The sequence below is a fragment of the Hevea brasiliensis genome, chromosome 16 (assembly GCF_030052815.1).
Source record: "Hevea brasiliensis isolate MT/VB/25A 57/8 chromosome 16, ASM3005281v1, whole genome shotgun sequence".
Taxonomy (NCBI): domain Eukaryota; kingdom Viridiplantae; phylum Streptophyta; class Magnoliopsida; order Malpighiales; family Euphorbiaceae; genus Hevea; species Hevea brasiliensis.
The window spans coordinates 13,886,220-13,899,315 of NC_079508.1; the positions used below are offsets into that span (position 1 = coordinate 13,886,220).

The 13,096-nt window shown below is 33.3% G+C and overlaps 1 pseudogene; it reads right to left on the bottom strand.

Moving 5' to 3' along the window:
- Positions 1–5,676: 5,676 nt before the first annotated feature.
- On the bottom strand, positions 5,677–7,725 carry LOC110639342 (U2 small nuclear ribonucleoprotein B'' 2-like; annotated as a pseudogene).
- Positions 7,726–13,096: the final 5,371 nt, after the last annotated feature.

Consider the following 13,096-nt stretch of genomic DNA (forward strand, 5'->3'; position numbering starts at 1 on the left):
GAATCTGACCAAACTTCACTTAACCCCAGAACAGTCTTTTAGTCATATATCCCACTAGAAAAATCCAATTGAGATGAGCCATACCTTTCCAGAAACCTAAGAAACAAGGCTTCAATTTTGTTTTAGAAAATGTCCTCAAATTATGAATGTAAGAACCTCAAAAAGTCACTCGCAGTGACTAACCTGAACTAAAGGTCTGTTGGCACAGGGTATAGGAGTCCAGCCCAGTTAATTGGCCATAAATAATTCCACAAAACTTGAAAAATTGTGATACAAATTTCTCAATTATCATAAGACATAGGACGATAATTTTTATGAAGATCACTATGCCTAAAAGTGACTGCAACATGTTCCATTAATTAGGTAAATTTTAAGTCCAAAAGCTACCTAGTTAAGGAACTAGAATCTAGAAATAAGTTAGTTATGGTTATTCGATCATAACTTGAGTTCTAAAAATCAAATTGACATGATTCAAAAGAGAAAATAAAGATAAGACATAGAGGAATAACTTCCATGAAGGAAGTGTGGCCAAACAGTGGATAAAACCTGATCATATGGATAGGTAAAAGTAAGACACAAAAACTGAAACTAAAGAAAGGTCTATGAGATAAATTATCTTATAACAGGAATTTAACCCTAACAAGCCATTAAACACTAAACCACATGAAAGAGGTATTTGGGACCTATTTTCCCACTATAAAGTGATATGTATATTTCAAAGAAATAAATAAGTAGTAATGTGTAATTGCTCTATTTGATATGTAAAATCAAAACAGTGAAACTGAACCCAAAGAAGGGTTCTTGAATTAAATTGTTTTTAGTAAGGGCTTATCCCTAATAAGTCACTACATGCTAAATTACATGAAATAGGTATGTAGGACCTACTTTCCCACTACAAGGTGACATGAGATCAGTTGATACATAAAATGTAAATTTACCTAAATGGTTTGCTAGACACATAAGTCATAGGAAAATACACTTAGAACCTATGTTTCTATCATATATGAAATAACAATACTATAAATAGGTATAGTACATGACATAAAATAATGAGAGTGATAAATACATAAGTTATATGAATAAGTGCTTGGGACCTATGTTTCCATTATAATAACATGAAAATGGTATAAAGCATAGGTAGTACATGAACTGAAATAGCAATATGTTATGAACAGTTAATAGTACATAGCATGAAATAATAAAACTATAAGTGCTTAATAGTACCAATTTGCCCAAAGTATACCTAGGCTTATATGTATATAGTTAGATCGATTGGTATACCAATTAGGGACCACAGCTAGCAATACTGCTTACAGAGCAAATCATGAACTGACAATATATGTCTGATATGATTGTTCTACAGGCTATATGCCTACGCATTGGCCATTGTGCGTAACCTTATGGCTTTACAAGCCTGACAGCAGGCCTCGTGCCTAACAACTAGTCTCGTGCCTGACAGATGTATACAGGGTTGACATATGGCTGTCTAACCCATATACTCCGGTGTATCCAGCATTATAGTTTGTTATAGGTTGCTTGGGCACAAATATACAGATATGACATGAAATACATCGATATGACATAACAGACATTGATATGATTCCAAAGACTCTAATATGAGTTTAAAAAGCTAGAGAATGAAATTAAATGAACAGAAAAGATACTGATAATTCTTTTATTTCCAAAGTACAGAAAAGTCATAAATGACTTAGATTATATAAGAAATGAACAGAAAAGATACTGATAATTTATTTATTTTTAAAGTACAGAAAAGTCATAAATAACTTAGATTATATAAGAAATGAACAGAAAAGATACTGATAATTTATTTATTTTCAAAGTACAGAAAAGTCATAAATGACTTAGATTATATAAGAAATAAACAGAAAAGATATTGTTAAATTTAACTGTTTCCAAAGTGTAGGAAATTTATAAATGTCTTTGAATTTATGACAGATTCACTGATATGAGCTTAAGGAGACTGAAATGAGATATGTGTGTAAATAAGATCTTGATAAATATATTGATTCCAAAATGCTATAAAATATGCAATTTACCTAGAATTATGAAATTACACAAATTATTGTCATTTTAAATCATTTAGTTATTCTGCTTTAAGATTATGCACCACTAAGCAAATTGCTTAGCGCGTTGGATTTTCCATCGCGTAGGTACTGGAGATCAGCAGCCGCCACAGTAGTGTTCTGACCGCAGTTGACCAGATCTGCATACAATCCAGAATTCACCTCATTAGTCTTTTGTATTTTGGCAGGGCCTATGTATAAACTAGTATTTTGGTTCATTATGTATAATCATGATGTAATTACTAGTTTGTGATGTAAATAAAAATAATAAAAATATTTTGGGTAGTAAATAAAGTTATGAATTTCTGCATGTAGATTTCCATCTGAATGAATGAATGAGTTTCATTTCTTGAAATGATATGATATGGTATAACTATGGATATATAAGATAGATATGAAATTGTTTTTAACAGGTAACTAGTGAAACTCGTCAGACGCTAATAAAACAGAGGAGGCACTGCCCGGGTATCCACAGAATTAAATTGTGATAAAAAAAATTTTCACATGTTTTCTATAAAGTTTAAAAATAACAATGGACATGACAGGATAAGCCGAGGTGCTCTGGCACTAAATGTGGTACTCTTTGCTCGGCTATACAGTAGACGGGTGATGGGTGTTACAACACAAGCCGAACTAGAATTGGGCTCCTTAATACAATAAACGAACGTAAAGTAACTTAAACTCAAATTTAATATATTTCAAATGAGCCAAGTTCAGGCCTTAATGTTAAAGGTTAAATCAAGCTCAAGCTAACTTAGAACTAATCAACCGAGCCTGAACAAGCCAAAACTTGTCTCGAATTGACTTGTTTACACCCATATGTTTAACTGAGCTTCTTGGTCAAAGGAAAGAAGAACAATTTTCCCGAGGAAGTCTACATTTATACTAAGAAACCAAAGGGAAGAAAATTTGTTTATACTAAGAAACCAAAGGGAAGAAAATTTGACCTAAAGCCAGCTTTCTTAATAATTTAGGTTTGTCCTCAAATCTATACTCACATTTCTATTTCATTTTCTCTTTGGTAAAAAACATATTTTAACTCATAATTTTTATTTAAAAAGTCTAGTGACACCTTGATCTTTAAAATCGTCTCATCTCACACCTTAAATTTTAAAATGTAAAATTTAAGTTAATCTTGTTATTCTAGTCAGTATTAAAATTGGAGAAATTAGATTGGGTACAGCACAAAAATTTTTTTTTAAAAAAAAGCCCAAAATTAATTTATATATTTGAACTTATTAAATATATTAAATTATAAAAATTCATGGGTAAAATGAGATATTTTCCAAATTGAAGATTTTTTTTTTTTATAAAGGTCAAAAGTTAATTTATATATTCCGTCTTTTTTATAACTCTCCATGCAATTTCCTGAAAAATTACCGCAAAACGAAAGAAAAGCACATCAAGACGAAGATAGAAAAAGCTTAGGATATGACTTCAAAGACAAAAAGTTGCTGGCTCGCAGCATCTATGAATTGTTGGTTAGGGTGAAATTCTTATAGCCATGGATCAGGCCAATGCATATGGTATCTGATACGTGTCTAATATTGATAGTTGAGGGTTGTTAGATTGTTAGAACAGTTAAAGCGAGGAAGAGTTTGTCTTTTTTAGATTTTCCTTTCTGTATTTCTTCTTTTCCTTTCCACTAGAGATAGAACCCCATTAAGATTCTTTGTTTCTTGAACTTGCCTACCGAAATTCTCAACTTCTTGCAAAATCTTCACTGTTCCCTTCATCAAGAACCCAACATTCTTATTTCTCGATTTCTTCTTGCACAAAAAGGACTTTTTTTCCTCTTTCAATTACAAAAACTTTATTGGAACTGAAAGAAGAGTTAGAGGCTGGTGTTTGTGGTGTGAAGAAATGTGGACACTGGATCATATTTATGACAAAGAACCAATTTGGGTTACCGTCATAAATGATGTTGGAGATGAGGAAGTCATTGATGATGTTGAATTCGATAAAGAAGGTGTAAAAAAGGAAGAGAATTTTGCAGATTGTGGTGTTTGTTCTGTGATTAGTAATGAAAATCAAAATGAAAATTATGATGGAGAAAATAATGATAAGCTTGACAATGGGTTGGAGTTGGAAGTAAGTATTGTTGCAGCCTTGGGTATGGATGTCAAAGTTGCAATTGCAAATAAAAAAATTGAAAACATGAATGGCAATTTAGAAGGCCAGGATTTCAATAATGATGCTGTGAAGGAATCTAACAACGTTATTTTCTCATGCCGTGAGATTACATCCTTGAAGATTCAGGTTGAATCTGACATGTTCGCCAATTGGGAGGTGAATTTAATTCAAGAGAATGAATAAGAACGTTATTTTCTCATGCCATGAGATTACATCCTCGAAGATTCAGGTTGAATCTGACATGTTCGCCAATTGGGAGGTGAATTTAATTCAAGAGAATGAATAAGAATTCTTTCTTTTCTTCACAGGAAAGGATTTATCTAGAAGCAGCTCCCATTAATGGTAAAGAAGATGATGGCCATGCAGGTGATCAACTCACTCTCTTTGCTCAAGAAGTTTTGTCTGATGAGAAAGAACCATTGCTAAAGCTATTTTTGTGGAAGATAAAATGCAAGATGAAACAAAGATTAAGCCAAGATTCAATTGGGCATTTGGGAATGATCAAATGCAAGATGAAGTGAAATTCCGTAGCACAAGTTTCTATTTTCCTGTGTATTTTTGGCTTTTTAAAATTGCAAGGATTTAGCTTCAATTAAAGACTTTTCACTGCAAATGCTACTTAGATATATGTTGATAGTTGTAGCAAAGATTTTGTATTTTTAGTAATGTTTTTTAGTTTTCTTCCTTGAGGGCAAAGAAGCTTGAGGGGAGGTATTGATATGTGTCTAATATTGATAGGTGAGGGTTGTTAAATTGTTAGAACATTTAAAGTGAGGAAGAGATTCAATGGTTAGCTACCAGCTATATAAAAAGGGAAATTCTTTTGTAATGCGGTGTGTATGATGCATAAAGATCTTCTTTCTCTGAGATTCTTCTTTTCATTCTTCTCATGCTGTAATTCTTCTGCGTTTCTTCCTTTTCTAGTTCAAATCTCCCTTTGGTTAGCATCAGTATCCATGTGATTGCATCATCTATTTTCAATTATAATTAACATGACATGTCTTTAATTGTTATTAATAATCTTGTAGTCTTTTCTCATGAAAAAAAAGGGAAAACAGGACAAAGTTCTAGCCATGAAGTCGATCACCGGATATGGTTGAACAAACAAATTGTGCACTTTAACTTAAAAAATATCACTGGCTGTGCACAGGTTCAAGTGGGCACTGGCTAGATATCAGATGCTTAAATAGAGTACGAGATACAACATGTGCAGTATACTAAAACTGGAAAGGAAAGAGTTGTTCTTCCAACCAATTTTGCATACAAGAAAGTCAATAAAAAATCAAGTTGATACAAAATCCAAATAGTATACGGGTCTCAAAGATAATATTCTTATTTGTGTTAGAACATTTAGCTCATTAGACATCTCCATTGTGTGAAAGAAATTCCTCAATCCTCATGTCATAAATTGTTGATTTAAGGTTACAAATAGAAGACAACATTCTATAGTAAGGGTTGATTACTTCTTGGCATAAGTAATTGCCACTGGATTCTGAGGAGTAATTTTGAAACCCTGAAGGGCCTGCATGGCCATCGAGGACTACACATCATCTTCATATTCTATAAAAGCAATACCTGGCTTTACTTCAATCATTCGGACTTCCCTGAATCCTGAATATTATGAGAAGAGCACTTACAACATCATGCTGGTAGTTTCATATGGCAAATTCTATATAAACAATATATTATTTGGTGGAGCTATTTCCTGTTCACCTCGATTTCCTTATTGGAAAGAAGCCTATAGGAGATGCATAGAGCCAATACATAATAGGCACATTGGTCAAATATATCTGAATTCACGTCCATATTCTTCTTTTTAAAAAAACTGACGCAGATCATTCACAGTAGATAAAAAATTGTAAATGTTATCTACAATACATTGATTGCAGTGATCAATAATTTAGAACCAAAGGTCAGTAGTATACTGCTAGTTTCAAGAGATTCAAAATTCTTTTTTTTAATAATGAAAAGAATAAGAGAGTAAAACCTATGCCAAAAGGAATGTTAGTGGCCATTTACAAGTGGATGCGAAAGAAAAGAGGGAGAGGAGATGTAAATCCAACTTACTAGGCCTCTGCTATTCTCAGTAGTTGAACCATTAGCTGTAGTAGATAGTTGAGCTTCTTCTGCGCGTCTCTTTCGTTCAGCTAAGGAAGAAAATTTTATGTCAAATTAACAAAACAATAATACCATACTCAATCAACTATGAGAAGCTTGTAGCATCTTACAAAAAAAAAAAATGTTCAAATAACCATAAACAATGCAGACTGACCTGAAAGTTCTAATAATTTGTTACGTACTATAGAAGAAGGAAGAGGAATAGTTAGTTAGTTGGGGTAATTGGAGGAATTACTGCAACAGCTTTTGGAGGGAAGTACTTGTATTAGTTGAATTAGTTGCAGACTAATTCTGTTTGAGTTTGTCAGGAGGTAGTTACTACTTTGCCCATTAAAATTAATAGACACTACTGTAATCAATTCATTCAAGTACGATATTCATCAATAAAATTTCCCTCATCTCTATATTCTTTTCTCTCCTCATCTAACTCTATTTTTCTTCTCACCTTATTTCTCTGTGTTCTTTCATAACTCTGTCCAATATCTGTTCAATTTCAATTTTAGGGAATTGATTCAGGTATGTTATTTTACATTTGGTATCAAGGCTTTGTTGCAAGGGGAGTTAGCTTTTTTTTTGAGATCTTTTGCATTGTAAGGATGACTAGATCCGAGTTGGAGGAGGTAGTTAGGGTTTAAGGGAGGAAATGAAGCAAAGATATCTGCAAAATGCAATTGAGACAAGAAACTTGATTAGGGAGGAATTATGAGCCATATTTGGAGATTCTTTACTTGACAAAAATAGGGGATCTAGTACTGGTGTAAATGAAGAGGTAGACACATCTGCTGCAATCCTTGGGGGCAAGGGAATTCTTCCTAATCCAAGAAGGAAGGGGATAAAACAACCAAGGGAATCTAATAGCAATGGATTGGTTGTTGATAATGAAGGTACGTCTAACTTTTTCCTAAAATTGAATTGATCACTTTTGAAGGGAAAGAGCCTAGGGCTTAGGTGAGAAAATGTGTTAAGTATTTTGAAGTATGTTGGAATCTCAATCCCTAAATTAAGGAGATTATTATTTCTTTCTCCTTATGTATATCTTGTTTCCTATTTGTATTAGTTTCCATTAAATAAGGTTTCCTTGTAAAGGTATGAATCTTGTATATAAATAGGCATATGTACAAAGTCATTGAAATACATGAAAAATATACAAATTTCTCTCAAATACATTAGTTTTATCATGCTATCAGAGCTTTTGATTCATTAGGGTGGGCTTTAGTACTGTTGATCAGTATTGTTTATGTGTACTATTCATGCGCATTGTTCACATGTACTATTCATGCACACTATTCATGGATACCGTTCATCAGCACTATTCATAGATACTGTTCATAGCACATGGACCTTTGACTTTTTTAGCTATTCCTCGTGTGTTGTGCTTCTGCCCAGCCATTGTCCTTGATCTGAAAACAAGCGAATTTGTCTGAAATAGTGGATTACTCTGAAAGAACAAATGATATTGGCATTTTTTCTAATAAAGAAGTTCAATCCCAAAGGTGTTTGTTATCTCAACTTGAATCTCAATCTTCCACAGTCGACTCTTCCAATTTTGTCAAATCAAATAATGATTTTCTTGCCAATCTTGACAAATCTTGTTAGGTTATAGATTCTAGAGCAAAAAAACATATGATAGGCTTTTCAAATAAACTTTCTACCTATTCTTCATACGTGGGAAAAGAAAAAACCGTATAGCGGATGGTTCCTTAACAACAATTTATGGCATAGGTTCTATTACATGCACTCCCAATATAAATCTCAATTTAGTTCTTCATGTTCCCAGCTTTCTTATTAATCTTTTATCTGTCAATTCTGTTACTCAAGCCCTTAATTGCAAAATTAAATTTTTCCTTACTCATTGCATATTTCAGGATTTGAAAATAGGGAAAATGATTGGCAGTGGTAGATTGCAAGATGGTTTGTATTTTCTAGATGATGATTATAGTTCCTCAAATCTTGAAGCAAACCAGGCTTTGTTATGACAGACTATGAGTGCTAATGAGGAGATTATCTAGTGGCATAGGAGATTAGGACATCAATCTTTTCCTGCTTTAAAAAGGTTATATCCTAATATATTTAGAAGTTGTAACTCAGAATTACTAATTTGTGATGCTTGTGAATTTGTTAAACATATAAGACAATCTTATCCTTCAACATATCATAAAAGTTTGGTCTCTTTTATGACTATTCATTCTGACATATGGGGACCTACCCAAACTACTTCTTTGTCTAGATATAGATAGTTTGTCACTTTTATTTATTGTTGCACTAGGCTAACATGGGTTTATTTGATGAGAGAAAAAAAGTGAAGTGTTTTCTTGCTTTCAATAGTTTCACAAAATAATTTGCACATAGTTTGATGCTGAAGTTAAAATTTTATGAACTGATAATGGCACAGACAATGTTAATAGTGTTTTTCGTGCTTATTTGGATTCAAATGATATAGTGCATCAAGCTAGTTGTGTCAAGACTAGTAAACAAAATGGAGTGTCTGAAAGAAAAAATAGACATTTATTGAAGGTGGCTTGATCTCTTATGTTTACTATGAATCTACCTACACTTTATTGGAAGGATGCAATTCTTACTGCAATATATCTTATCAATAGAATGCCTCTAAGACCATTGAACTTTAAGAGCTATATAGAGGTTTTACAAGGCCATAATTCATATACTTGTAACATCCTCACTTTAGCTATTTCATACATTCAACTGTTTTGATGACCAATGTTGGTCAGGGTAGTTAGAATGTGTGAAACTATATTTAGACTAGAGTGAGGAGTCATAAATAGCCCAAATAATACCAAGAAAAATTAAGGAAAAAAAAAAACTTTAGAAATAAAATACATTGAGGTTAAATGAGCCGTAGCCCTAGTGATGGATAACCTTAATAGGAAGTTGCGGTGTTGATAGTTAGCAACCCTAAATTCTAAGGGAATTCTATGAAATAATTTTTGGGACTCTAGTGAAGAGTTATTGCACCTTCGATGACATTAGAATGCCAAGAAAATGCTCAGAGAAACTTTTAGATTGGTACAGACAATTTTAGCTCAACAAGCTAAACGAAGGGCATTTTGGTCATTTCACCTTCAGAGATGATTTTTGACCAACTTGTTCAATTAAGTAAATAAATTATATGACATAAAATATGAAAAAAAAATTTGATGAAAATTAAATTAAAAATGAGTAAAAAAGAAAAGAAAAGAAAATGAATTAAAACTTGAATTATGACATCATTATGATGTCATTAAGAAGGCCTCCACCAATTAAAACTTAACAACCACAATTCAAACAATTAAAAAGGGCGAAATGAGTCAAAATTAAGAAAAAATTTTCTGGTTTCTTCTTCCTCCTTAGGCCAGCCGAAATCCCTCTCTTCCCTCACCTCCATTAATTCCCAACCCAAGCTTCATACCCCTCTCCATTTCACCTCAAAACCCCTCACTCCCTTCATAAAAGCTCCTCCTCACCTCTTAAACTATCTCTAGGCAGCAAAAAGAAGAAGGAAAAGAAAGGTTTTACAACCTTGAAAATTAGCTCTAACAAGGTTAGTGTCCAACCACTTTCTTTTTCTTTAATTCATGTTTATGGGATTGAGTTAAGTTGAGAATTGTAAGAAATTTGAAAGTAAAACCACTTGTATGCCTCACCCCATTTTCAGCAGCCATGGTCTTCTTAGGTTTGTGATGATTTTCTTTGATTTAAATGAGTGTATAAGCTGCCCTTGATATGAATTTAACACTTAAAACATTAAATTGTGTGTTTAGTGCAATAATTAGAAATTTGGAAATTTAGGGCTAGGGTTTTGAAACAAAAATTTGGGGGTTGATGCAATTGAGCATGAATTGTTGTTTTAATAGTCAATTAGTGACTATTTGGTGTAGTTTGAACTAGATTTGGAGTGACTTGTGATATTAACTAAGGCAAAGGTGAGACTGCCTCATGGGTTGCATTCTGGACCCTTTGAGTCGAGTGTGCTCATGGGGTTATAACTCAAGCTATGTTGCTCTAATTGGTGCAAGGCCAATTGGAGATGAAACTAGACACATAATGGCACAATTTTGATGAAGAAAAGCTGCCTAGAAAACCACAATAGAATGATCTAAAAATTAACCTAATCCGGGTAACACACATTCTGCCCTGGGAAAATGATCAAATGAATAGTGTTTGTTCATTTGGACATAACTCAGTGTAGAAAAGTCCAATTGACCTGAAATTTATATCAATGGAAAGCTTAGACAATTTAGGACAACTTTCATGAAGAACAAAACTCCAAATTCTGACTAGAACTTAATGAAATTACCCACTAAAATTAGGACACCAAAACTATCAGAATGGGATTCTGCCCAGAAATTCTGGGTAGATACCAATTAACATTGGCAACAAATGTTAACAAGTTTAGAATACAAAATGTGGTATATTAGTGATATTAGAACTAATATACCTATTGTTTATGAAAAAGTCAACATTTGTGTGAAATAGTCCAATAAATAGTAACCTCTACACTACAAATATAAGTAATTACATAATTAACTATATAAAATGTCCTAGTATACCTAGAAAGATTGGGTTAGATAGGTTGGCATGCCAATAGGGTTCTGATAGCAGTATTGCATATGGCATCATGCCATTCTGTGATTTATGGCTTATGTGGCCATTTCGTGATTTTATGGCTTTTAGCCATTCTGACACTATTGTGATACTTGGCCTTGTGCCCGATTTCTATGACGACTTATCAGCTATTCTGTTGCACACTGGGAGACACATTGTGACAGATGGTGTGACGGGCCGAGGTACTTGGTACCCAGTGCTAGTTTGCCTGTTTATCCAGTCCAGACAACTAGTATAGGTTACTTGTGTAACACCCCCGTTGTATAGCCTGGTATATTTCACTGTTCCGGTGACCGGTGTCGGTCCGGACAATTAATGGGATTAGGGCCACACTTAAGACAATTTGAGAAGCCATAAACACAAATAATTAGTAATGTTTAATTAGTTAACTATAAATAAGAAAAACAGAACATAAGAGGTTAAACGAGCCGAGAGTCACAGCGATGAGTGACCTCCTCGGGAATGACTGCGAAGTCATTCTAAACTCAAATTTCGAACCGTAAAAGTGACGGTCCTTAGGACCCTTATGAACACAAAGTGGAAAAGAGAAACCACGAAAAAGAACTGTTAAGCTACCAAATAATTAGGTCGGGAGCCAAGAAATATTGGATTATTTGCAAACCGGATGAACGGCATGAGGAGCAATTTGGTCAATTGACCCGAGAGTCGACTCGACCTAATCACAAATAAAATCGAGAAAAGAAAATTTGGAATCGATAATAAACTTAACGAACTAAAACAGAAATAAATATAAAAAAAAAAGAAAAGGAAAGAGGTTGGAAAAGTCAAAGTTGATGACATCATTAATGATGTCATAAACAAATTTATTAAATATTTATTAAATTTGATATTTATGGTCTTCCATAGCAAAATAAATAAAAGAAACAAAAGAAAAAAAAATTAAATTCATCATCTTCAAAAGGAAAACGTGACTCACTCTTCCCTCTCACTTATTTCATCTTCCACCATGGATAAGTCTAACCAAGCTTTTGAAACCCTAAATTAAACATGCTTTCCCTAAAATTCTCCACATGAATTTCATTATTGCATCTTGAAGAGTATAGAAGAAGCATAAGAAAGCAAGAAGAAGAAGGAAGAAGAAGAACAAAAAGTGAAGATTTAAGGTTCACCTAAGGTTAGTATGCTAAACTCTTCATTTATCCATTCAAATGCACATGTGATGGTTGAAAGTGAGCTTAGAACTTGATTTAAATGAAACAAATATGGGGGAAGAATTAAACTGAAATTTTGGGCAGCTTGAGAGGAATATGATTTGCATGGATATGATACATTTGAATGAGTTTAGAAACCTTTCTTGGTTGAATGATTAGTATTAAAACCATTAAGTGTGATTAATTGCAACAAAGTAGTGAAATTGATGAGTTAGGGTTTTAAATGCTAGGGTTGTGAACCAAATTTTGGGAAAAATGCATAAATGGCATGTTGGACTTATTGTGAAGTGAAATAATGGTCAATTATGACCAAATAAGTTGTGTGGGAATTGTTGGAATAAAAATCAAATTCGTAGGTCAATGGTCATGCTGCTGGCAGCATGACCAAACCCACTTTGAAGGACCAAAACTCAAATTTTACAAGTCCAATTGATATGCCACCAATTGGAGATGAAAACATACATAAAAGAGCACAATTTTCATTAAGGAACCATGGCCAAAAACTGACCAAAACTTGGTGAAACAATTGACCAAAGTGGATTGATTGCATGCTGCCACTGCACTAAACTGACCAAATGAACAGTAACTGTTCATTTGGTCATAACTCGAGCTAGGTAGGTCAAATTGACCTGAAATTTTACCAGCAATTAGATATGATATAGACCTAAAACTTTCATGAAGAACACCAACCCAAATTAGGCCATTAACCCTTTCAAAATCATTGAGCAAAATTAAATTACTGTACTGAGATTCTGCAGAATTTTCATTGAGCAGCAATGTTTGGATGGCTATAACTCTCTCTAGAAAACTCGGATTTAGGCGATTCTTGAACCGATGGAAACCTAAGACATAGTACAACATTTCATATGAAGAAAGTGAGACCAAATTATGAACTTAACTTGGTCAAATTATTAACCAAAGTTGGACCAAAAATCTGCCAGCACTAAAATCTCAGTATGAACAGTACATGTAAACAGTAAACTTATT